This window comes from Panulirus ornatus, chromosome 13 (genome assembly GCF_036320965.1).
Source record: "Panulirus ornatus isolate Po-2019 chromosome 13, ASM3632096v1, whole genome shotgun sequence".
In the NCBI taxonomy this organism is placed as follows: Eukaryota; Metazoa; Arthropoda; class Malacostraca; order Decapoda; family Palinuridae; genus Panulirus; species Panulirus ornatus.
The window spans coordinates 50,452,796-50,477,434 of NC_092236.1; the positions used below are offsets into that span (position 1 = coordinate 50,452,796).

Genomic DNA, 24,639 nt, shown 5'->3' on the forward strand with positions numbered 1-24,639 from the left:
TAGGCTCCTCCCGCTCCCCTCACCCTTCCTGTAGGTTCCTCCCGCCCGCAGCTTGCAGTCGTAACCTCCTCTCTTCCCTCACTGTGTTCTGATGTTTCAAGAACTGCTCTGTGATCACGTCACCCGCGCGCCTCTCTTACAAATCAGGGTCTGCTCTTGTAGACATATAGTGCCAGAGGGTCGGTCTGATCCTATAAGACAAAGTGCCAGAGGGTCTGATCCTATTACCCAAGGCGTCACAGGGTCTGATCCTATAAGACAAGGTGTCACAGGGTCTGATCCTATAAGACAAGGTGTCACAGGGTCTGATCCTATAAGACAAGGTGTCACAGGGTCAGATCCTATAGACGCTAGGTGCTCCATGTTCTCTCCACTCCACCTGCAACGCCCCCCCCCCCCCCCCCCCACCCACTGTCATCACCACCCCGTCAACCCCAGAAATCCTCACCAATAACTATGATCACGAACAATTTGGATCATTAACAAGATCAATTGATGACCATGCCACTGTAACCCGTGGGTCGTAATGACCACTTGGGTAACACTGATTATAAGCTGATGACGCCATCCAGGTGGTCTGATTGGCCTAGCTAGTGTACCATCTGAGTAGCCCAGGTGGCGCCCTTACTGAGGAGCCCAAGTGAGTCGTCTCTCTCTGAACGTGCCGATTGGTCTGAGTGATCCAGCTGGTGCCCTCCTGAGTGGCCGCGGGTGAAGCCCGTCTGAATGGCAGGGGCGCGCCATTCAGAACGAGCCCGCCACACACAATGGCTGGCATTCACCACACAGTTAACAAAGGTCCCATCTACAACAACACCTTGTTCCCTGCAGCAATATATATATATATATATATATATATATATATATATATATATATATATATATATATATATATATATATATATATATTTATTTATTTATCTATTTATTTTGCTTTGTCGCTGTCTCCCGCGTTAGCGAGGTAGCGCAAGGAAACAGACGAAAGAATGGCCCAACCCACCCACATACACATGTATATACATGCACGTCCACACACACAAATATACATACCTTTACATCTCAATGTACACATATATATACACACACGGACATATACATATATACACATGTACATAATTCATACTGTCTGCCTTTATTTATTCCTATCGCCACCCCGCCACACATGGAATAACATCCCCCTCCCCCCTCATGTGTGCAAGATAGCGCTAGGAAAAGACAACAAAGGCCCCATTCGTTCACACTCAGTCTCTAGCTGTCATGTAATAATGCACCGAAACCACAGCTCCCTTTCCACATCCAGGCCCCACAGAACTTTCCATGGTTTACCCCAGACGCTTCACATGCCCTGGTTCAATCCATTGACAGCACGTCGACCCCGGTATACCACATCGTTCCAATTTACACTATTCCTTGCACGCCTTTCACCCTCCTGCATGTTCAGGCCCCGATCACTCAAAATCTTTTTCACTCCATCTTTCCACCTCCAATTTGGTTTCCCACTTCTCCTCGTTCCCTCCACCTCTGAAACATATATCCTCTTGGTCAATCTTTCCTCACTCATTCTCTCCATGTGACCAAACCATTTCAAAACACCCTCTTCTGCTCTCTCAACCACACTCTTTTTATTTCCACACATCTCTCTTACCCTTACATTACTTACTCGATCAAACCACCTCACACCACATATTGTCCTCAAACATCTCATTTCCAGCACATCCATCCTCCTGCGCACAACTCTATCCATAGCCCACGCCTCGCAACCATACAACATTGTTGGAACCACTATTCCTTCAAACATACCCATTTTTGCTTTCCGAGATGATGTTCTCGACTTCCAAACATTCTTCAAGGCTCCCAGAATTTTCGCCCCCTCCCCCACCCTATGATTCACTTCCGCTTCCATGGTTCCATCCGCTGCCAGATCCACTCCCAGATATCTAAAACACTTTACTTCCTCCAGTTTTTCTCCATTCAAACTTACCTCCCAATTGACTTGACTCTCCACCCTACTGTACCTTGCTCTTATTCACATTTACTCTTAACTTTCTTCTTTCACAAACTTTACCAAACTCAAGTCACCAGCTTCTGCAGTTTCTCGCATGAATCAGCCACCAGCGCTGTATCATCAGCGAACAACAACTGACTCACTTCCCAAGCTCTCTCATCCACAACAGACTGCATACTTGCCCCTCTTTCCAAAACTCTTGCTTTCACCTCCCTAACAACCCCATCCATAAGCAAAAACAACCATGGAGACATCACACAGCCCTGCCGCAAACTTACATTCACTGACAACCAATCACTTTCCTCTCTTCCTACACGTACACATGCCTTACATCCTCGATAAAAACTTTTCACTGATTCTAACAACTTTCCTCCCACACCATATATTCTTAATACCTTCCACAGAGCACCTCTATCAACACTATCATATGCCTTCTCCAGATCCATAAATGCTACATACAAAACCATTTGCTTTTCTAAGTATTTCTCACATACATTCTTCAAAGCAAACACCTGATCCACAAATCCTCTACCACTTCTAAAACCACACTGCTCTTCCCCAGTCTGATGCTCTGTACATGCCTTCACCCTCTCAATCAATACCCTCCCATATAATTTACCAGGAATACTCAACAAACTTATACCTCTGTAATTTGAGCACTCACACTTATCCCCTTTGCCTTTGTACAATGGCACTATGCAAGCATTCCGCCAATCCTCAGGCACCTCACCATGTATCATACATACATTAAATAACCTTACCAACCAGTCAACAATACAGTCATCCCCTTATTTAATAAATTCCACTGCAATATCATCCAAACCTGCTGCCTTGCCGGCTTTCATCTTCCGCAAAGCTCTTACTACCTCTTCTCTGTTTACCAACTCATTTTCCCTAACCCTTTCACTTTGCACACCACCTCGACCAAAACACCCTATATCTGCCACTCTATCATCAAACACATTCAACAAACCTTCAAAATACCCACTCCATCTCCTTCTCACATCACCGCTACTTGTTATCACCTCCCCATTAGCCCCCTTCACTGAAGTTCCCATTTGCTCCCTTGTCTTACGCACTTTATTTACCTCCTTCCAAAACATCTTTTTATTCTCCCTAAAATTTAATGATACTCTCTCACCCCAACTCTCATTTGCCCTCTTTTTCACCTCTTGCACCTTTCTCTTGACCTCCTGCCTCTTTCTTTTATACATCTCCCACTCATTTGCATTTTTCCCTGCAAAAATCGTCCAAATGCCTCTCTCTTCTCTTTCACTAATAATCTTACTTCTTCATCCCACCACTCACTACCCTTTCTAATCAACCCACCTCCCACGCTTCTCATGCCACAAGCATCTTTTGCGCAAGCCATCACTGCTTCCCTAATACATCCCATTCCTCCCCCACTCCCCTTACCTCCATTGTTCTCACCTTTTTCCATTCTGTACTCAGTCTCTCCTGGTACTTCCTCACACAAGTCTCCTTCCCAAGCTCACTTACTCTCACCACTTTCATCACCCCAACATTCTCTCTTCTTTTCTGAAAACCCCTACAAATCTTCATCTTCGCCTCCACAAGATAATGATTAGACATCCCTCCAGTTGCGCCTCTCAGCACATTAACATCCAAAAGTCTCTCTTTTGCGCGCCTATCAATTAACACGTAATCCAATAACGCTCTCTGGCCATCTCTCCTACTTACATACGTACACTTATGTATATATCGCTGGTGCCAGCTGGGGCCCTCCTGAGTGGCACCAGCCATATATAACCTACACATGTAAGAAAGTAAATTCTAGATTAATATGGGTAAAAATGAAAGTTGATGGAGAGAGATGGGTGATTATTGGTGCAAATGCACCTGGGCATGAGAAGAAAGATCATGAGAGGCAAGTGTTTTGGGAGCAGCTTAATGAGAGTGTTAGTACACCTGTACATACTCGGGTTTTCTGATCCATTTCAAACTATCTCTTCCCCTGTCCCACCTCTTCCTCCTCTCCTTTACCCAATTTATATGAAAAAAGAGGATGTTCTTCTGCAGTGGTGTGGTAGGAAGTGGATGGTCAGGTGGATATCACTCCGGATATGACTTCACTCCGGAATTCCGGTAATAAGATCAAATGCCACGATGGCGTCAGTATAGGGAATTCGAGCCTTTGGATATTCAACACGGTTGATCCCTATGTCCTTATTACCCCGAAGTGGTCTTGTAAACAACCTATACTGTCGACTAACTATAGACAATTCAACGTCCATGATCTGTTTAGAGTGTGTGTGTAAACAAAGGATCACTACGACCTCGACAGTGACCGTAAACAATTGATCAATTATGACCTGTTTACAGTGACTGTAGACAAATGAGCATCACGGCCTCCAGAATGACCATAAACAAATGAGCATCACGACCGTGACCTCAATATTGCCTGAAGTAATCTCAGCCCTTATACAGGAGAACTGATCCATCTACCTCTATACCCATTAAATGATGAATTATTGTACTTAAGGCTCATTCATCCTAATCATGGAGCTCATTTAATAGACCCAAGAGTCCCTTCTTGAGTTCACGGGGTTCGATTATGGTGCTTCATGTGTTGAAGTATCGTAAACGAACGGTAGATTATCGTACTTAGTGTGTGAACTGTCTTACCAAGGGAGTTATTATCTTACGCAGGGAGAAATTATTGGTTCCAATCGCTGAGCATTTTGCTCAAGGCGAATGATTTTACTTTACAGTAATTGAACAGATTTTACTTTACTTACAGAGCTACGAATGCACTCAATGAGTTGTCACAGTATGGGAATACGATCGTACTCGTGGGCAAAACTGATTTTAACTTGCACATTATCGTACAATCTGAGTCAAATACTACGCGCAAGGATGAATTATCGTAACAAAAGTTGTTAAATATCGTTCTCAGGCGCCAACTAGCGAACTCCTGGGAGAAATTGTTAACACCCAAGTGCATGTTAAGGTACTGTACAAGATGAAAACTATGACTAAGGAGGTCGATCATCATATTCAGGTTCAAATAACTTTACTAATGATTTCCAGTCATATTCAGTAACGTACTCTAGGAGTGAAACTGATGTTATCGTACATAATTTTGGTAGAGTGTCCATGACCGAGAAAAGGTTGTCGTAGAGGAAAGGGTTTAGTCAACGTACACGAAAGAGACAACTATGCTTTTTATTATAGCCGGGAGTTATCTGTATCTTCGTTACTGTTTCAGTAACGGTACACAAAGGGGGTAATTGTTCACTTAGTGAAGACAAAGGGTTGGCGAGGAGCGAAAGGCCAGCGTCGGCCCTACGATGGAAAACGGGAGGGACCACATCACGACATTTCTGAACATCGATTCTGAAGATATACGAATCAATGAAGAGAGTGAAGATAGATATAGAAAGAAATAAGGATAGTGTAGATATAATAATGAATGGAGATGACCCCTCCTCACCTTCGACAAAGACATGACCTTCGTCTTCTTCCAGTGACAGTGACTCCTCACCTTCGACAATGACATCACCTTCGTCTTCCTCCAGAGTAGAGCTCCCCTCAGAGCCATCACTCTCGTCCTTCTGGCGTTTCTTCAGGGAGAAACCCAGCCACACATGAAATGGCATCCCCTTTCCCCCCGCATGCGTGCGAGATAGCGCTAAGAAAAGACAACAAAGGCCACATTCGTTCACACTCAGTCTCTAGCTCTCATGTGTAATGCACCGAAACCACATCTCCTTTTCCACATCCAGGCCCAAACCTCCCATTAACACCAAGAATATTTTAATTCTCCCTTCTAGAAATGATTTTACTTTACTATCCATGTTGCTTAAGTCACTTAATGTAAATGTTTCCTTCAGCAACAATAATACTATAAAGAATGTCTTAATCAGGAATTCACCAGAAACTTCTACAGGGTGCATCTATAAAGTGCCATGTAAAAATTGTGACGTTTTATGTTGGGAAGACTGGTGAGGATCTTTCTGTTAGAATTAAGCAGCATAAATATAGTATAAGAACGGGACAAGAATCCAATGCCTTATTTAATCACGTTGAAAACTATGATCATTGTATTGACTGGAGTAATGCCATCTCAGTTATAAACTCTAACCCTATTACCACGAGAAATATCACTGAATCTTCTATTATCAAATACACAAAGAATTATAATCTTAATATTAGTGATGGTCTATACAAATTAGATAATTGTATTATTGATATACGAATAAATGAGGATAGTGTAGATATACAATAAATGAAGATAGTGTAGATATACGAATAAATGAGGATAGTGTAGATATACAATAAATGAAGATAGTGTAGATATACGAATAAATGAGGATAGTGTATATATACGAATAAATGAGGGTCCTCAAGCCTCACCTTCGTCAGTCAAATATCATTCTTCCCCCAATGGAGATGACACCTCCTCACCTTCGACAATCACATCACTTTCGTCTTAATCCAATGACACTCTTCTAAGAGGTCCCCTCAGAACCATCACTCTCGTCCCTCTGGCGTTTCTTCAGGCAGATCTCCTCCTTTAATCTCTTTGGAGGAGGTCCCCTTAGAGCCATCACTCTCGTCCCTCTGGCGTTTCTTCAGGCAGATCTCCTCCTTTAATCTCTTTGGAGGAGATGTCCCCTTAGAGCCATCACTCTCGTCCCTCTGGCGTTTCTTCAGGCAGATCTCCTCCTTTAATCTCTTTGGAGGAGAAGTCCCCTCAGAGCCATCACTCTCGTCCCTCTGGCGTTTCTTCAGAGAGATCTCCTCCTTTAATTTCTTTGGAGGAGAGGTCCCCTTAGAGCCATCACTCTCGTCCCTCTGGCGTTTCTTCAGGCAGATCTCCTCCTTTAATCTCTTTGGAGGAGAGGTCCCCTCAGAGCCATCACTCTCGTCCCTCTGGCGTTTCTTCAGGCAGATCTCCTCCTTTAATCTCTTTGGAGGAGAGGTCCCCTCAGAGCCATCACTCTCGTCCCTCTGGCGTTTCTTCAGGCAGATCTCCTCCTTTAATCTCTTTGGAGGAGAGGTCCCCTCAGAGCCATCACTCTCGTCCCTCTGGCGTTTCTTCAGGCAGATCTCCTCCTTTAATCTCTTTGGAGGAGAGGTCCCCTCAGAGCCATCACTCTCGTCCCTCTGGCGTTTCTTCAGGCAGATCTCCTCCTTTAATCTCTTTGGAGGAGAGGTCCCCTCAGAGCCATCACTCTCGTCCCTCTGGCGTTTCTTCTCATGCTACACAGAGTCCAGTTGCGTGCGGTAACCCCTCCTCGTCCTCCTCCTCCTTTCACTGTATTTTCTCCTGATAGTATCGAGAGAGCAATCCTCATCACTGGACCCTTCCGTTGTATCATCATTCCTCCCTTCCACCCAAAGCACTTCGCCTATAGGCATATTCACGGGCTTGCACATCATAATATTTTCACTGACGCCTTTCAGAGGGTCTATTCTCCGGTTGTAAGCTGCCTCCACGAAAACGCTCACGGGTTTCTCAAATGCGGCAGCCTTGAGGAAACTTGTATACTCTGGAATGTCGTGTCGGTTGAAACCCCTCAAGTGATCGTCCCTTCCCATGTAGTCGACGACCAGTTCAATGTGCCGGATGTCAACCTTTTCCCCTGCATCGTCGTAAACACTCTTAATTTCCTTCACCAGCAGGTCCTGAGCAGCTTCCATACCTAGAGTATCCTCTTTCTCAATGACGTCCAGAGCGGTGCCGTTCAATAGGTGGGTAAGACGTTCCATTGCACTGCAGTCCTGGCCAGACCCACCTGCTCTGTGGACAGCGTTAAGTGTCATCTGTACAAGTGGCTCTGCCAGGGCCTGGGCTGCTAGGGCCCCTACGTGTTCCCCAACCTCGGGTCTACCTTCGTGGAACTTGATACGTATCTCCTGCAACACGCCGATGAACTGCCTGCGGGTGATCTTCAACTTCAACATTTCGAAGATATTGACGTGCTAGCGGATGTAGCGCTCAAAGAAAGACAGAGGGGTCCCTAAGAGCCTAATCGGCTTCTTTCTCCGCTTCACTTCAAAGTCACGGTTGTAATTACGCTCCGGGTACTTGCCGTTGGGTCCCCTTCTGGGGGAGGTGCGGCAGTTCATACCGAGTGAAATCATCAAATCTCTCCTGGCCTTTCGGGTCTCCAATTGCTCCCAGAAAGCATCCTCTTCTTCCTAATTGTCAATGGGCGGGTCAATAAAATCCTCCAAGTTCTTAAACAAGCACCTCACGCCCTGCCTGATCTCCTTGACCCTTACCATCGCGCCTCGCTTGGGAATCCGAGACAAGACCTTATTCAACACGTAAGGAAGATGGACGGGGAAGGTCACGGTGATCGAACCATCCTTATTCTTCGGCCGGTAGTGCTTGGCGAGGAACCTCCTATCTTTCTGCAGTGTCAGGAGCTCTTTCTCCATCAAGCGTCTCTCCGCGGGTGTAAACCGTGGCTGGTTCATGAAACGACTAAACTCATCACGTTCCTCGTCGCTAAAGGGAGCACACTACACAACGACAGGGATGCATTTGGAAGGCAAGAACCCGTCACCGCCGTAAACCTGTTGGATTATCTTCTCTGTTGCTTCTCTAACTGTTCCGTCGTGCCTAACAGTGACGTCCTCAAGGAACCGGGTCAATTTCCTCTACATATAACCGCTGTCTGCCGTAGATTTATGTTTTCTAATCACGGAATCACGAGCAACGGCAGCCAAGAGAGGGATATCTTTTTTCTTTACGCCGTCGTTGTAACAAGAAAAGATGAAGCCCTGGGCTTCTGCGCTATCATCGTCACGGGTAAAGTGGTGGGTGAGTCTGCCGCCTACCTGCTTGGGCAGAGGTTTGTCGTCTATGTTCAGCTATCCAATGAACAAGACACAGTGTACGAGGTTAATGGGATCGCAAGCGCCTGACTTCAACTTGGCCAGTACATTGCTGTTCCTGTCCAGGCCCTTGACAAGCTCAGGCACTGCATTGGGTACGACAGCCTTCAAAAGTCTATTTCTCAATATGGGATCCTTAACCTTCATGGCCTCAGCTACTTCCTCGAGCGCGTGTTTTCTGATTCTCTCCAAGCGCTCCTTATCTGGGTAAAGGAGATCAAAGTGTGTGAAGTTCCAGCCCTGAATTTGCATGTAGCGAGAACAATCGAGAATTGTGCGCTGCAATTTTCCCGTCATCCTTTGGGTAGTTTCGTGGTCGTAAAAGATTTTACAGCAGCAGGATAATAGTTCATCCTGGGTTTTCTTGGTGAACTCTCCAGATAGGAACTCTCCCCCACGGATGACGAATCGGTCCAAGTCCATTTTTTCCCTAAGGATGTCCAGGGTTAAGTCTTCGGGGAAAGAACTTGACAAGAGCTGCTTCCCGGTCCACAGAACTTCGGGCTTCAATATAGCTGGATGACGTCGCCTGGATTCGCCGGGGACTATAGACTCCAGGGTTTTCCTAGCGATAAACACGTTCTGCGTGCTAAGTGTATATCCTGCGACGAGCACATAATCCTTCAGCTGCTGAAGACATCTCCCGTCCTTGAAGGAATAGAGGTTGAAGGTAGGGGTCATCCTTCTAAGCTCCGGCATGATCTGCTTGGGGACGAAAATGTTTATTTCGTCACCGTCACAATCAGCATGGAAGCTGTCGGTGACGAGAACGTTGAGAGAGATGGTGTTCGTGTCGGTGACCTTGACCTTGTGGGCCATGATGCACGTCTTCGTCAGCGTTGGCTGGCGGTTGACGAGGACCATATCCCCGTCCATGACCTGTCTCTGGACCACGTCACCAACGCGAAGGATGCACAGACTACTACTCTCTCCTTTCGGCCTTATCATGTCCTTAAGTTGGATCTGGTAGTTCCCCCTGGTAACGCTGAAGAGGCAAGGGTGGTTGGGGAAGTTGTCCACTAGCTTCTGCATCTCCTGCAGATTTGCCCTCTCGACATACGTTTCAAGGACGAGCTTGCTGGCACACTTCCTCGGGAGGCCGACTGTGCCGACCGGGAGATGGTCGTCGATTGTAAAGACAGCACGGGCACAGTTGTTAACCCTCTTCCCCAGCAGACCGTGCCTGATCCAACCTTTCTTACCCTCCAGCCTATGCGTTGCGTCCTTCTACAACTTCTGGAGTATGAAAGACATCTTCAACAAAATCTGACTTACCATGGGAGACAGCTTGCACGAGGTCTCGTTGACTTCTGCCTGCTTGAGGCCAAAAACCTTACAATCCATTTCGAAGTATTTCTCGTTCAGTTACATGGTGGCATCGTCCATTTCCTCATCTTCGCTAAACAGGTCCTTTATGGAATCCAGCGTCTCCTAGTCCTCTTCGTCCTCCATCTTCTCTTTCATATCGTTATCTCGAGCCAGACCCTCGTCATCCGATATGTTGGCCTGCTCTGCAGAATCTAATTCCCTTTCCTCTTTCTGCCTCTCGATTTCCTCTTACACTCTCTTTTGATGTGAGTCGACCTCTTCACCGTCTTCGCCACTTTCCTCATTTCCGGATTCCTTTTCGGGAGACTGCGAAGTCTTCTCGGTAAACCGAGCCATATTAATCCTAACCTACTTCATTTTATCTTGTTTCTCACCGAATTCCTGTTCTTTCAACTTCTGATACGTTTGGTGCCTGAGAGATTGGATCTCCTGTGGCAGCAAGAATTCTTCCGACAGCCGCTAACAGAAATCGGAGTCGGTGTTATAGTTAACCGCTTTATCCAACCGCACAAGCTCCGGACGCAGTTCCTGAAGGCTCTTTTTCACTCCGACCAATTTGTTATACCACACTGTGGTGGGGTGCGGTACATAGGCACCGTCCACTAGCTTCATCTGTCTGATTACGGTTGGCACTACCGGCACGTAACGGTGGAAGAAAATCTCTACATCATTTTTGAGCTTCAGAGCCCTCAATGTCTCGCTAGGGACACTCTTTAGGAAACGGTAAAGGGCGAATGGCCAGTAAACTTTCTTGATAGGCTTCTCGAACTTCTCGTGTATGGTGGTCCGAATGAATTTCATCCCTCTGATCTTAATGATGGAGTATTTCACCTTGTATTTCACACAGCAAGTCGAAGTGATCTTGTATCGCGTTAGGCGTTTGTACTCTTCATATTCTTCCTCTACCTCCTTAATCAAACGTTCCTTCTCCGGGGTGTGGCGTTTCATATTGATCACTCTTCTGATCTTCCCTGGAAGCCTGTCGATAACTTTATCGTAAGCTAACAGTTTCTCTAACCTTTCTCTATCTCTCTCACACTTTTTTGCCGGACCCAAGCAATGCGGACAGATCTACCGGAGAACCTCCACCAGTTTATGTACGATCGCTGGATGATACACGTAGTGTCCCAAGTCAATGTGACCTAAGTGCCCGAGGCAGTCCTTCATCAAGCATGTGGGACACAAGATGTTCCTGTTAAGTATTGGGGGCCCAAGACGCGGGTCAGTCACGGAGTTCTCCTCTGCATGAAGTCCAACCTCCTTGACTTCAAGAAAGCTCTTGTCAAGAACATCCTGGTCCGTCATGAAGGTTATCTGTACCTTATCTACGACCTCCGCCTTCCGTTTGCGGGGGATGCGAGTCCAATTCTTATCTATGTCAGTTTCCTCGTTACACCACGAGTTCAGCTAGGACACGTCACTTTGCTTGCGCATCGCCCGTTCAAGCTCCTTTACCTCCTCAATGAAATCGGACGAGCAAGGGGAGTCCAAGCCGGTGTCGCTGTCCACAGTTCTCAAGTTCTCCGGTGCTGGGTCCGGGCACTCGGAAAAGCTGATGTTTTTGTCGAAATCTTTCAATGCTTCACGGAACTCCTTCACATCTTCATCAGTCTCCAAGCAATTGTGAATCCCGTACAGAACCGAAGCCTTCCTCCACTGCTCATTGTCTTGCCTCCTGGACGAGGTGGGAGACGTCCGTGGCTTGTACATGGCCAACTATTTGTCGTTCTTCTTTCTGAAAAGCTCTTGCAGTGTCGTCAGGTCAGTGTGCTAGGGTTGTTCATCTTCTTTGTCCACCTTCCTCCTCTTCGTAGGTTCTGGGATTTCAGGATTTTTCGACCGTTTATGTCTATAATATTCCTACTTCTCTGACATATCTATCTGTTTCAAACGCCTGCTCTTTTTTAATATTTTATAAAACCTCCAGAGGCACCTCTAATGGCGCTGCCTAGATAGGGTCACAAAATCTAGTAAAGGTGGTTCCGTTCCAGGTATCTACATCCCATATAGTGAAGAGAGGAATGATGATCATGGAGATAGATAACATATGACAGTGAGGATATACATATATGCTGACGATGCGGGCATCGAGCAAAGAGATATGCTGATTGATGGAGTAGGAGGGAAAGACAGAGATGCTCCTAATATAGTGTGGATATAAATGTTGATTATGGAAGTAGTGAGGAGAGATATGCTGACTATAGAGGCAGTGAGGATAGATATCCTGATGATATAGTAAGGATAGATATGCTGATAATGGAGGCAGAGGATAATGCTGATTATATAGATAGCGAGGATAGATATGCTGATTATATAGTGAGGATAGATATGCTAATTGTAGAGGCAGTGAAGATAAATATGCTGATTCTAGAGGCAGTGAGGATAGATATGCTGATAATATAGATAGTGAGGATAGATATGCTGATTGAGATAGTGAGGATAGATATGCTGATTATAGAGACAATGAGGATAGATATGCTGATTATAGAGATAGTGAGGATAGATATGCTGATTATACAGGCAGTGAGGAAATATATGCTGATTATAGAGATCGTGAGGATGGATATGCTAATTATAGGGAGAGTGAGGATAAATATGCTCATTATATAGATAGTGAGGATAGATATGCTGATTATATAGATAGTGAGGATATATATGCGGATTATATAGATAGCGAGGATAAATATGCTGATTATATAGATAGTGAGGATAAATATGCTGATTATAGAGATAGTGAGGATAGATATGCTGATTATATAGATAGTGAGGATGAATATGCTGATTATAGAGATAGTGAGGATAAATATGCTGATTATAGAGACAGTGAGGATAGATATACTGATTATATAGATAGTGAGGATAAATATGCTGATTATAGAGATAGTATGGATAAATATGCTGATTATAAAGATAGTGAGGATAGATATGCTGATTATATAGATAGTGAGGACAGATATGCTGATTATGTAGTGAGGATAGATATGTTAATTATAGAGATAGTAAGGATAGATATGCTGATTATATAGATAGTGAGGATAGATATGCTGATTATAGAGGTAGTGGGGATAGATATGCTGATTATAAAGATAGTGAGGATAGATATGCTGATTATATAGATAGTACGGAGAGATATACTGATTATAGAGACAGTGAGAATAGATATGCTGATTATAGAGATAGTGCGGATAGATAAGCTAATTATAGAGATAGTGAGGATAGATATACTGATTATAGAGATAGTGAGGATAAATATGTTGATTAGAGAGATAGTGAGGATAGATGTGCTGGTTATATAGATAGTGAGGATAGATATGCTGATTATATAGATAGTGAGGATAGGTATGCTGAATATAGAGACAGTGAGGATAGATATGCTGATTATAGAGATACTGATGATAGATATGCTTATTAAAGAGGCAATGAGGATAGATATTCTGATTATATGGATAGTGAGGATAGATATGCTGATTATAGAGAGAGTGTGGATATATATGTTGATTGTAAAGATAGCGAGGATAGATATGCTGATTATAGAGATAGTGAGGATAGATATGCTAATTATAGAGATTGTTAAGATAAATGTGCTGATTATAGAAATAGTGAGGATAGATATGCTGATTAAAGAGATAGTGAGGATTGATATGCTGATTACGGAGATAGTGAGGATAGATATGCTGATTATAGAGATAGTGAGAATAGATATGCGGACTGTAAAGATAGTGAGGATAGATATTCTGATTATAGAGATAGTGAGGATAGATATTCTGATCATATAGATAGTGAGGATATATATGTTTATTATAGAGATAGTTAAGATAGATGTGCTAATTATAGAGATAGTTAGGATAGATATGCTGATCATAGAGATAGTGAGGATTGATATGCTGATTATAGAGATAGTGAGGATAGATATGCTTATAATAGAGATAATGATGATAGATATGTTGATTATATAGATAGTGAGGATAGATATGCTGATTATAGAGATAATGATGATAGATATGTTGATTATATAGATAGTGAGGATAGATATGCTGATCATATAGATAGTGAGGATAGATATGCTGTTTAAAGAGATAGTGAGGATAGATATGCTGATTATAGAGATTGTTAGGATAGATATGATGACTATGGAGATAGTGAGGAGAGATATGCTGATTATAGAGACAGTCAGGATTGATATGCTGATTATACAGGCAGTGAGGAAATATATGGTGATTATAGAGATAGTGAGGATAGATATGCTGATTATAGAGAGAGAGTGAGGATAGATATGCTGATTATATAGATATTGAGGATAGATACGCTGATCATATAGATAGTGAGGATAGATATGCTGATTATATATATAGAGAGGATAAGTATGCTGATTATATAGATAGTAAAGATAGATATGCTGATTATAGAGATAGTGAGGATAAATATGCTGATTATATAGATAGTGTGGATAGATATGCTGATTATATATATATATAGCGAGGATAGATATGCTGATTATATAGTGAGGATAGATATGTTAATTATAGAGATGGTAAGGATAGATATGCTGATTATATAGAGAGTGAGGATAGATATGCTGATTATAGAGTTATTGGGGATTATAAAGATAGTGAGGATTGATATGCTGATTATATAGATAGTGAGGATAGAGATACTGATTATAGAGATAGTGAGGATAGATATGCTGATTATAGAGATAGTGAGACTAGATATGCTGATTATAGAGATAGTGAGGATAGATATGTTGATTATAGCGATAGTGAGGATAGATATGCTGATTATACAGATAATGAGGTTAGATATGCTGATTATAGAGATAGTGAGGAGAGGTATGCTGAATATAGTGACAATGAGGATAGATATGCTGATTATAGATGTAGTGAGGATAGATATGCTTATTAAAGAGGCAATGGGGATAGATATGCTGATTATTTAGATAGTGACGATAGATATGTTGATTATATAGATATTTAGGATAGATATGCTGATTGTAAAGATAGTGAGGATAGATACGCTGATTATAGAGATAGAGAGGATCGATATGCTGATTGTAAAGATAGTGAGGATAGATATGCTGATTATAGAGATAGTGAGGATAGTTATTTTGATTATATAGATAGTGAGGATAGATTTGGTGATTATAGAGACAGTGAGGATAGATGTGCTGATTATAGAGATAGTGAGGATAGATATGCTGATTATAGAGATAGTGAGGAATGATATGCTCATTATAGAGATAGCGAGGATGGATATGCTGATTATAGACATAGTTAGCATAGATATGCTGATTATATTGATAGTGAGGATAGATATGCTGATTATAGACATAGTGAGGATAGATAAGTGATTGTAAAGATAATCAGGATAGATATGCTGATTATAAAGATAGTGAGGATAGTTATTCTGATTATATTGGTAGTGAGCATAGATATGCTGACTATAGAGATAGTGACGATAGATATGCTGATTGTAAAGATAGTGAGGATAGATATTCTGATTATAGAGATAGTGAGGATAGATATTCTGATCATATAGATAGTGAGGATAAATATTTTGATTATAGAGATAGTTAAGATAGATATGCTAATTATAGAGATAGTGAGGATAGATATGCTGCTCATAGAGATAGTGAGGATTGATATGCTGATTTTAGAGATAGTGAGGATAGATATGCTGATTATAGAGATAATGATGATAGATATGTTGATTATATAGATAGTGAGTATAGATATGCTGATTATAGAGATAATGATGATAGATATGTTGATTATATAGATAGTGAGGATAGATATGCTGATTATATAGATAGTGAGGATAGGTATGCTGTTTAAAGAGATAGTGAGGATAGATATGCTGATTATAGAGATAGTGAGGATAGATATGATGACTATAGAGATAGTGAGGATAGATATGCTGATTATAGAGATAGTCAGGATTGATATGCTGATTATACAGGCAGTGAGGAAATATATGGTGATTATAGAGATAGTGAGGATGGATATGCTGATTATAGAGAGAGAGTGAGGATAAATATGCTGATTATATAGATAGTGAGGATAGATTCGCTGATTATATAGATAGTGAGGATACATATGCTGATTATATAGATAGAGAGGATAAGTATGCTGATTGTATAGATAGTGATGATAAATATGGTGATTATAGAGATAGTGAGGTTAACTATGTTTGTTATATAGATATCTAGGATGAATATACTGATCATAGAGATAGTAAGGATAGATATGCTGATTATAGAGACAGTGAGGATAGATATGCTGACCATATAGATAGTGAGGATAGTTATGCTGATTATAGAGATAGTGAGGATAAACATGCTGATTATATAGATAGTGAGGATAGATGTGCTGATTATATAGATAGTGAGGATAGATATGCTGATTATCTATCTAGTGAGGATAGATATGCTAATTATAGAGATGGTAAGGATAGATATGCTGATTATATAGACAGTGAGGATAGATATGCTGATTATAGAGTTATTGGGGATTATAAAGATAGTGAGGATATATATGCTGATTATATAGATAGTGAGGATCGAGATACTGATTATAGAGATAGTGAAGATAGATATGCTGATTATAGAGATAGTGAGGATAGATATGCTGATTATAGAGATAGTGAGGATTGATATGGTGATTATAGAGACAGTGAGGATAGATATGCTGATTGTATACAGAATGAGGATAGAAATGCTGATTATAGAGATAGTGAGGAGAAATATGCTGAATATAGTGACAGTGAGGATAGATATGCTGATTATAGAGGTAGTGAGGACAGATATGCTTATCAAAGAGGCAATGGGGATTGATATGCTGATTATTTAGATAGTGAGGATAGATATGCTGATTATGTAGATAGTTAGGATAGATATGCTGATTGTAAAGATAGTGAGGTTAGATATGCTGATTATAGAGATAGTGAGGATAGTTATTTTGATTATATAGATAGTGAGGAGAGATTTGGTGACTATAGAGACAGTGAGGATAGATGTGCTGATTATAGAGATAGTGAGGATAGATATGCTGATTATAGAGATAGTGAGGAATGATATGCTGATTATAGAGATGGCGAGGATGGATTTGCTGATTATAGACATAGTGAGGATAGATATGCTGATTAAAGAGATAGTGAAGATAGATATGCTGATTATAGAGATACTGAGGATAGATATGCTTATTAAAAATGCAATTAGGATAGATATGCTGATTATATTGATAGTGAGGATAGATATGCTGATTATAGAGATAGTGAGGATAGATATGTTGATTGCAAAGGTAGTGAGGATAGATATGCTGATTATAATGATAGTGAGGATAGTTATCCTGATTATATAGATAGTGAGGATAGATATGATGATTATAAAGATAGTGAGGATAGATATGCTGATTATAGAGATAGAGGATAGATGTGCTGATTATAGAGATAGTGAGGATAGATATGTTGATCATAGAGATACTGAGGATTGATATGCTGATTATAGAGATGGCGAGGATAGATATGTTGATTATAGACATAGTGAGGATAGATATGCTGATTAAAGAGATAGTGAGGATAGATATTTTGATTATAGAGATAATGATGATAGATATGTTGATTATATAGATAGTGAGAATAGATATGCTGATTCTATAGATAGTGAGGATAGATATGCTGTTTAAAGAGATAGTGAGGATAGATATGCTGATTATAGAGATAGTGAGAATTGAAATGTTGCTTATAACGATCGTACTCTAGTGGGAAAAACTGATTTTAACGCACATTATCGTACAATCTGAGTCAAATACTACGCGCAAGGATGAATTATCGTAACAAAAGTTGTTAGATATCGTTCTCAGGCGCCAACTAGCGAACTCCTGGGAGAAATTGTTAACACCCAAGTGCATGTTAAGGTACTGTACAAGATGAAAACTATGACTAAGGTGGTCGATCATCATATTCAGGTTCAAATTACTTTACTAATGATTTCCAGTCATATTCAGTAACGTACTCTAGGAGTGAAACTGATGTTATCGTACATAATTTTGGTAGAGTGTCCATGACCGAGAAAAGGTTGTCGTAGAGGAAAGGGTTTAGTCAACGTACACGAAAGAGACAACTATGCTTTTTATTATAGCCGGGAGTTATCTGTATCTCCGTTACTGTTTCAGTAACGGTACACAAAGGGGGTAATTGTTCACTTAGTGAAGACAAAGGGTTGGCGAGGAGCGAAAGGCCAGCGTCGGCCCTACGATGGAAAACGGGAGGGACCACATCACGACATTTTGAATAGGATCACAGATGTCTTCTCGTTGGCACTCTTGCCCCAGACCGCCAGTCACCACCGGGTGGGTTGCCTGGCTGTTGGAAAGCACCCTGTCCCTTGATGCCAGCCAATTATCCTTAATCTAATCCCTGATCAACTGCGTCCATTCTATATCAGAGAGCTAACTCTATTAACTCTATTCCTGGCTCTAAGAATGGAGGGAAATGAGTTCAGTAAGGTTGTATGAGCACATTTGAAGTCATCATCTTATCCATTTACACCATCTATCTATCGTGTAAATGGAGTGAAAAAGATTTTAAGTGATCGGGGCCTGAACATGCAGGAGGGTGAAAGGAGTGCAAGGAAGAGAGTGAATTGGAACGATGTGGTATACCGGGGTCGACGTGCTGTCAATAGATTGAACCAGGGCATGTGAAGCGTCTGGGGTAAACCATGGAAAGTTCTGTGGGGCCTGGATATGGAAAGGGAGTTGTGGTTTCGGTGTATTATTACATGACAGCTAAAGTTTGAGTGTGAACGAATGGGGCCTTTGTTGTCGTTTCCTAGTGCTACCTCGCACACATGAGGAGGGGAGGGGGTTGTTATTCCATGTGTGGCGGGGTGGCGATGGGAATGAATAAAGGCAGACAGTATGAATTATGTACATGTGTATACATGTATATGTCTGTGTTTGTATATATATGTATACATTGAGATGTATAGGTATGTATATTTGCGTGTGTGGACGTGTATGTATATACATGTGTATGTGGGTGGATTGGGCCATTCCTTTCGTCTGTTTCCTTGCGCTACCTCGCTAACGCGGGAGACAGCGACAAAGCAAAATAAGTAATGAATAAATAATAAATATCTATCTATCTATTAATCTATCTGCGAATGCACGGGTATATCTATCCCTCGCGTACTTCTCATCAGATATTTATCGTAATTCCCTTAACCGATGATTTTGACAATCTATCTCATCTATCTATCTGCCTATCTTTGCATGGCTAGTCTCTCTCTCTCTCTCTCTCTCTCTCTCTCTCTCTCTCTCTCTCTCTCTCTCTCTCTCTCCACGGTGGATATCTAATGTCATTATCTATCTTTATCTCAGTATCTATCTATCTGTACGCCTATCTTTGCGTAACTATGTATCTATATCCTTCTTACATTGCCTAGTTCTCACTGTTCGTCTATCTATCAATCTATCTATTTATGTAACTATCTATCAATCAATTCATTTGATAGTCTATGTCTATCTATGTTATAAGCATTGTATATATATATATATATATATATATATATATATATATATATATATATATATATATATATATATATATATATATATATAAGAGTGAGTGCTCAAATTACAGAGGTATAAGTTTGTTGAGTATTCCTGGTAAATTATATGGGAGGGTACTGATTGAGAGGGTGAAGGCATGTACAGAGCATCAGATTGGGGAAGAGCAGTGTGGTTTCAGAAGTGGTAGAGGATGTGTGGATCAGGTGTTTGCTTTGAAGAATGTATGTGAGAAATACTTAGAAAAGCAAATGGATTTGTATGTAGCATTTATGGATCTGGAGAAGGCATATGATAGAGTTGATAGAGATGCTCTGTGGAAGGTATTAAGAATATATGGTGTGGTAGGCAAGTTGTTAGAAGCAGTGAAAAGTTTTTATCGAGGATGTAAGGCATGTGTACGTGTAGGAAGAGAGGAAAGTGATTGGTTCTCAGTGAATGTAGGTTTGCGGCAGGGGTGTGTGATGTCTCCATGGTTGTTTAATTTGTTTATGGATGGGGTTGTTAGGGAGGTGAATGCAAGAGTTTTGGAAAGAGGGGCAAGTATGAAGTCTGTTGGGGATGAGAGAGCTTGGGAAGTGAGTCAGTTGTTGTTCGCTGATGATACAGCGCTGGTGGCTGATTCATGTGAGAAACTGCAGAGGCTGGTGACTGAGTTTGGTAAAGTGTGTGGAAGAAGAAAGTTAAGAGTAAATGTGAATAAGAGCAAGGTTATTAAGTACAGTAGGGTTGAGGGTCAAGTCAATTGGGAGGTGAGTTTGAATGGAGAAAAACTGGAGGAAGTGAAGTGTTTTAGATATCTGGGAGTGGATCTGGCAGCGGATGGAACCATGGAAGCGGAAGTGGATCATAGGGTGGGGGAGGGGGCGAAAATTCTGGGGGCCTTGAAGAATGTGTGGAAGTCGAGAACATTATCTCGGAAAGCAAAAATGGGTATGTTTGAAGGAATAGTGGTTCCAACAATGTTGTATGGTTGCGAGGCGTGGGCTATGGATAGAGTTGTGCGCAGGAGGATGGATGTGCTGGAAATGAGATGTTTGAGGACAATGTGTGGTGTGAGGTGGTTTGATCGAGTGAGTAACGTAAGGGTAAGAGAGATGTGTGGAAATAAAAAGAGCGTGGTTGAGAGAGCAGAAGAGGGTGTTTTGAAGTGGTTTGGGCACATGGAGAGGATGAGTGAGGAAAGATTGACCAAGAGGATATATGTGTCGGAGGTGGAGGGAACAAGGAGAAGAGGGAGACCAAATTGGAGGTGGAAAGATGGAGTGAAAAAGATTTTGTGTGATCGGGGCCTGAACATGCATGAGGGTGAAAGGAGGGCAAGGAATAGAGTGAATTGGAGCGATGTGGTATACCGGGGTTGACGTGCTGTCAGTGGATTGAATCAAGGCATGTGAAGCGTCTGGGGTAAACCATGGAAAGCTGTGTAGGTATGTATATTTGCGTGTGTGGACGTATGTATATACATGTGTATGGGGGGGGGGTTGGGCCATTTCTTTCGTCTGTTTCCTTGCGCTACCTCGCAAACGCGGGAGACAGCGACAAAGTATAAAATATATATATATATATATATATATATATATATATATATATATATATATATATATATATATATATATATATATTATCCTTGGGGATAGGGGATTAAGAATACTTCCCACGTATTCCCTGCGTGTCGTAGAAGGCGACTAAAAGGGGAGGGAGCGGGGGGCTGGAAATCCTCCCCTCTCGTTTTTTTTTTTAATTTTCCAAAAGAAGGAACAGAGGGGGCCAGGTGAGGATATTCCAAAAAAAGGCCCAGTCCTCTGTTCTTAACGCTACCTCGCTAACGCGGGAAATGGCGAATAGTTTAAAAGAAAGATATATATATATATATATATATATATATATATATATATATATATATATATATATATATATATATATATATATATATATATATATATATTCCTATGAGTCCACGGGGAAAATGAAACACGATAAGTTCCCAAGTGCACTTTCGCGTAATAATCACATCAGGGGAGATACAAGTGAGATATATAAGTCAGTTGATATACATTGAAGAGACGAAGCTAGGACGCCATTTGATAAACATGTGATTGTCCAAAACATACAACGAGCGTTCACATGTTTAACAAATGGCGTCCTAGCTTCGTCTCTTTGATGTATATCAACTGGCTTATATTTCTCTCTTGTATCTCCCCTGATGATGTGATTATTACACAAAAGTGCACTTGGGAACTTATCGTGTTTCATTTTCCCCGTGGACTCATAGGAATATCTTGATCACGCGCAAAATTGTGATCCTTTCAAATATTCATATATATATATATATATATATATATATATATATATATATATATATATATATATATATATATATATATATATATTTATTTTGTTTTATTTTTTATTATACTTTGTCGCTGTCTCCCGCGTTTGCGAGGTAGCGCAAGGAAACAGACGAAAGAAATGGCCCAACCCCCCCCCCCCCATACACATGCATATACATACGTCCACACACGCAAATATACATACCTACACAGCTTTCCATGGTTTACCCCAGACGCTTCACATGCCTTGATTCAATCCACTGACAGCACATCAACCCCGGTATACCACATCGCTCCAATTCACTCTATTCCTTGCCCTCCTTTCACCCTCATGCATGTTCAGGCCCCCGATCACACAAAATCTTTTTCACTCCATCTTTCCACCTCCAATTTGGTCTCCCTCTTCTCCTCGTTCCCTCCACCTCCGACACATATATCCTCTTGGTCAATCTTTCCTCACTCATTCTCTCCATGTGCCCAAACCACTTCAAAACACCCTCTTCTGCTCTCTCAACCACGCTCTTTTTATTTCCACACATCTCTCTTACCCTTACATTACTCACTCGATCAAACCACCTCACATCACACATTGTCCTCAAACATCTCATTTCCAGCACATCCATCCTCCTGCGCACAACTCTATCCATAGCCCACGCCTCGCAACCATACAACATTGTTGGAACCACTATTCCTTCAAACATACCCATTTATGCTTTCCGAGATAATGTTCTCGACTTCCACACATTCTTCAAGGCCCCCAGAATTTTCGCCCCCTCACCCACCCTATGATCCACTTCCGCTTCCATGGTTCCATCCGCTGCCAGATCCACTCCCAGATATCTAAAACACTTCACTTCCTCCAGTTTTTCTCCATTCAAACTCACCTCCCAATTGACTTGACCCTCAACCCTACTGTACCTAATAACCTTGCTCTTATTTGTATGTAGCATTTATGGATCTGGAGAAGGCATATGATAGAGTTGATAGAGATGCTCTGTGGAAGGTATTAAGAATATATGGTGTGGGAGGAAAGTTGTTAGAAGCAGTGAAAAGTTTTTATCGAGGATGTAAGGCATGTGTACGTGTAGGAAGAGAGGAAAGTGACTGGTTCTCAGTGAATGTAGTTTTGCGGCAGGGGTGTGTGATGTCTCCATGGATGTTTAATTTGTTTATGGATGGGGTTGTTAGGGAGGTAAATGCAAGAGTTTTGGAAAGAGGGGCAAGTATGAAGTCTGTTGGGGATGAGAGAGCTTGGGAAGTGAGTCAGTTGTTGTTCGCTGATGATACAGCGCTGGTGGCTGATTCATGTGAGAAACTGCAGAAGCTGGTGACTGAGTTTGGTAAAGTGTGTGGAAGAAGAAAGATATATATATATATATATATATATATATATATATATATATATATATATATATATATACGTCCGTATGTATGTACGTATGCACACATGTACGTATGTATGTATCTATTTACCGAACTTCGCACGACTCTCTCTCTCTCTCTCTCTCTCTCTCTCTCTCTCTCTCTTACTCTACCATCACATACTTAATAGAAGCTGCCCCCATGTCTATTTTACCCCCACCCCCCCATCCCCCCAATCCCCCTTCCCTCCCAACTGTGTGAATTACCCTCCCTCTGTGTGAATTACCCTCCCTCTGTGTGAATTACCTTCCCAACTGTGTGAATTACCCTCCCTCTGTGTGAATTACCCTCCCTCTGTGTGAATTACCCTCCCTCTGTGTGAATTACCCTCCCTCTGTGTGAATTACCCTCCCAACTGTGTGAATTACCCTCCCTCTGTGTGAATTACCCTCCCTCTGTGTGAATTACCCTCCCTCTGTGTGAATTACCCTCCCTCTGTGTGAATTACCCACTAATGGCCAGAGGAGAAAATGGAAAGAGGGGGGAGGCTTGGCTGTACACGATTGAAATACACGAGCTGGCAACCCGTGGCCAGATACGCCGGCCTGAACACAAATTAAGAAGAGAAAAAAAGAGAAAAAAAAGTGATAAAAAAATAAAAATAAAAAAGAAATGGCCGTTTTCGTTGCCTTCCTGAAGTACGATAACTCCCATTTTCTTTTTTCTTTCTCTCCCCTGCGTCGCGTTTAATTTCGTATAGATTCATTTATTTTTGGTATTTGATATAGACCAAGGTGAGCGTTAGCATACGAATATCTCATAAAGAATAACTTTTCGTTTTGTTTTCAAAGGGGATTATTTTTTTTTTTTCTATGTCCCGCACAGAAAATGGAGTTGGTCAAAAGTAGCAGGAGGCAACCCGCTCATGAGTCACCAGGCTCGCGAGGTGAAAAATTGAAGGTTTGTGGCCAGTCTCACGCAAGGTGCGTGTGTGTGTGTGTGTGTGTCTGTGTGTGTGTGTGTGTGTGTGTTGTTTACACTCCGGCACCAGCAGAAACTGTTCTGTTCAACTGTGTCGTTCTCTTCCAAACAGACAGAGAGAGAGAGAGAGAGAGAGAGAGAGAGAGAGAGAGAGAGAGAGAGAGAGAGAGAGAGAGAGAGAGAGAGAGAGAGA

The 24,639-nt window shown here is 41.7% G+C and overlaps 1 protein-coding gene and 1 pseudogene across 21 annotated transcripts in view; both read right to left on the reverse strand.

Annotated features, from left to right (window-relative positions):
• LOC139752858 (actin-binding LIM protein 3-like) overlaps positions 1 to 24,639 on the reverse strand; it is an 837,860-nt gene that overhangs the window by 486,408 nt on the left and 326,813 nt on the right. The gene's annotated exons all lie outside the window — the stretch shown is intronic.
• Positions 6,558 to 12,537, reverse strand: LOC139752978 (DNA-directed RNA polymerase II subunit rpb1-like; annotated as a pseudogene).